We start from the raw sequence: 3,610 nt of genomic DNA, 5'->3' as shown, positions 1-3,610 counted from the left end.
AGAATCTGAAAAGAGGAATTCAAGGCTGGATGGATCGTGGATCTATAAGGTTTGAAAAGATTCCTTCTATAGTGAATTTGTGCGAAGGTTTCTCCCGTGGTTTAAAGATTAAGGATGTATCAGTAATTTCCAAAGCTCCACTGAAGATCCCAACCAAGGCTCCACTCAAGATTTCTGCTGAACCCCGTGTGGCTCCTATGATCATCACTAAGCCTGGTCCAAAGCCATATTCTTCTGATAAGGCTATCCCTTGGAACTATGGTGCCAAGGTCTATATTCAGGGGGTTAAACAAGAGCTTGTATCCGACAAGGTTGTTGAAGATGTTAATCCTGATGTGGGTAATATTGTTGGAACTAGTAAGGTGACAAGAAACGGAAGAGTGTTTTCTCCAGAAATCTCTCCGAACAATGCTGCACCTGCTGGAACCCCTACTCCTAATCAGAATGCTGATACCCGAGGCAAAGGACTGTTGCATGGACCCGTCCAGACACCAGTTGAGATTGTTACTGAAAATCCATCTCCTGAAGAAGCAAATGAGTTCTTGAAGATCATCCGCAAGAGTGATTATGACATTGTTGAACAGATGGGGCATACTCCCTCCACGATCTCCATGTTGTCACTCTTAAGTTGCTCTAAGACTCACGCAAAAGCTATGATGAAGTTTCTAGAGGCTTCCCATGTGCCACAAGAGATTTCTGTCACTTAATTAGAGAATTGTATTGCAAACCTGACGACAGACAATTTCATGTGGTTTTCTGATCCTGATTTAAGTCCTAGTGGAAAGAATCATAACAAGGTGTTGCACATTTCCATTGAATGTGGGGGCACCACTCTAGCCCATGTATTAGTTGATAATGGTTCATCTATGAATTTACTACCCAAGTTGGTGTTGGACAAACTCAACCCTGAAGGAATCATGCTCAAACCCAGTGATGTGATAGTGAAAGCTTTCGATGGTTCAATGAGCACGGTATTGTAGCTATTGCCCTAAAAAATAAAGACTTTTAGAGTCGCCACCTATTCTACCAGGGCGAATAGGAAACCCTACGCAGTTATGAGATTCGGGGTAAGATAATTATAATCAGGTCGAGGGAAGGTGTTAGGCACCCTCAACCCTTTCCTAAGGTTTGCATTCAAGGTTTGTAGCTTAAGAGAGTTGTGAGGTTTATGGCTAAAAATGCTAAGGTTTAATAGCTAAAGAAGTGAATAAGGTGAAAAGTGAGATTTGAACTGAATGGAGGTTTTAGGGAGGGGGAGTCGCCTTGTTGCCAAGTCCCTACATATCTCCTTAGGGAGAATCAGAGTCAACGTAGTTCGAGAACAGGGTTGTACGCCTTTGAATTTGATATGATATGGTTTGAAGGCTTTTTGAATGGCCTATCGTAGTTTTGAATTTGTAATTTGAAAGGCATTTTGAGTTGCCTGATTGAAATAATGAAAATATGTAGTTTGAATGAGTGTTTTAAGATTTGGGCGTACAACCATAGTTTGATGTGTTTTCGTTAGGTGCGATGATCAATAGATTTGATCATTATAATTAACGAATTAGATAATGTATTGCTGGCCATTATGACCGATAGATTCGGTCGTCACGAGCAGCAAATAAAGTATATTTTAATTTTGTATAATTAAATTTCAAGTTTAATCATTATCTCTCATAACCAATAGATTTGATTATTACATGATAATGAATTTCAATATTTATGTTTTATTATTTTATCCCTCGCCAATGCGACTAATAGATTTAGTCGGATTGAGGAGAGAATTAGCCGAGAATTAGTCAAATTAATATTAACGAATAAATTAATTAGATTAATTTTATTTCTCGCCAATGCGACTAATAGGTATAGTCGGATCGAGGAGAAAATTGATTAAGGATTAATGTTTTTTTCAAAGGGCCAGTAGGATTGGGCAAACCCTAATGCATGGATAACCTTTCTAGGGTTTTTATGGTTTTATTATTGAATTTAATTAAATCAATTAAATCGAATAATCAAAATAATCGAATAATCGGGACATATTATAATCCTAACCCTAATCCTAATTTTATTATTCTAATCCTAATTTTATAAATTAATTAAATTAAGTATAACTAATTAGTATTTAATTTAAATAATTAGATAATGAAATAAATAAATAAAAACAATATAGAAACCTGGGCAGGATCCTGTATTGCTGGATTGAGCGTCCATGGTATGCACCTCCATCTTGGTGGGTGGGATCTTGTGTTTGCTTAATCTGATGGCTATAATGATGAGGTACATCATGGATGCGTGAAGGGCTGGCGTATTGGATCAGCGAATGTGAGGGATCAAAGAATTTCAACAAAATAATGTAGGGAGCAAGGATCGAACCCCCTCCCTATTACACAAAAGCCTGTACGCGCTTTCTCTTCACCAACGAACCAGCTATCACTTGTTGTTAACAAACTCCACGTCAAACAAAATAAAATAAAATAAAGTTACTATGAACTTCAAACCAAGCGTGCGACGTCCAGACTTCTCCTTCTTCCTTCGAATTTCTATAAAAACACTCTTGCCTTTAGCCACGATTTTGGCATGTGGCTATAACCCTTCACCAATCAAACCTACAAAGTATCACCGAAAAATACAAACAAATGATCCAGATCGATTGCAATTGAGACCCTGAACCCAATGGAAGCCTCGATTTTGGCCAATTCTTACTGATTCAAGAGTTCTTAATTTAAAGCTCTTGAAAACCTAACAATGGTGGATCTCCAACACTGCAATGAAACTCAAATAATATGGCCCAGATAACTTGAAAACAGAGTAATAAGCATAACCATGCGTTCAAAATTAATTTATGATGCGAATATAAGTGATTTCGGATTGGAATTTCTTGGCAGCAAACTGTGGCTTATAGAATGATCTTCAGCGCCTCTTAGTTGATGATGAAGACCGAGTTACATTCAGAAAACTCCAGAGGATCGATTTAGATTACTGGTTTGGCCTGAATCAGACTGTATCTCCAAGAACAATTTTGATTTTTTTCAGTTTGAGAGGGCTCGGTCCATGGTTCCTTCTTCCGCCAATCCTATTTTTCGTCCCCACCCCTCTTTCACTTATGTTCTTGTGCATATATAACTGAACAAATTAGGTTCACACATTTGATGAAAAAATCTTCTTTCAATGCAAAGATCTTTGATTTGGAATCAATATCCATTCTTGTTATTTTTTATCCTCAATCAACTCGGTTCTTTTGCTTCCAATTTTGACTCTTTTGGACCTCCAAGTCATTCAAACAAGGCCCCATGAAAATCTTGTACTTGTGTATTTTATTTAATATTTTAAATGAGTAAAAGGAAATCAAATAATTTTAAAAAATAATAATGAAAATAATGATAATCCTATTAATAACTAATACTAATTAATAATAATAATAGTTAACAATAATGAAAAATGATTAAACCAAATATTAAAATTAATAATCAAACAATACTAATTAATAATAATAATAGTTAACAATAATGAAAAATGATCAAACCAAATATTAAAATTAATAATCAAACAAAAAATCATAAGGTATATGATCAATTGTGAAACAAACTAAAAAACTCAAAAACGGGATAGATGGCTGGGCTCAAGCACC

The sequence above is a fragment of the Vicia villosa genome, unplaced genomic scaffold, assembly GCF_029867415.1.
Source record: "Vicia villosa cultivar HV-30 ecotype Madison, WI unplaced genomic scaffold, Vvil1.0 ctg.002775F_1_1, whole genome shotgun sequence".
Classification (NCBI taxonomy): Eukaryota; Viridiplantae; Streptophyta; class Magnoliopsida; order Fabales; family Fabaceae; genus Vicia; species Vicia villosa.
Note: the sequence above shows the minus strand (reverse complement) of the source record.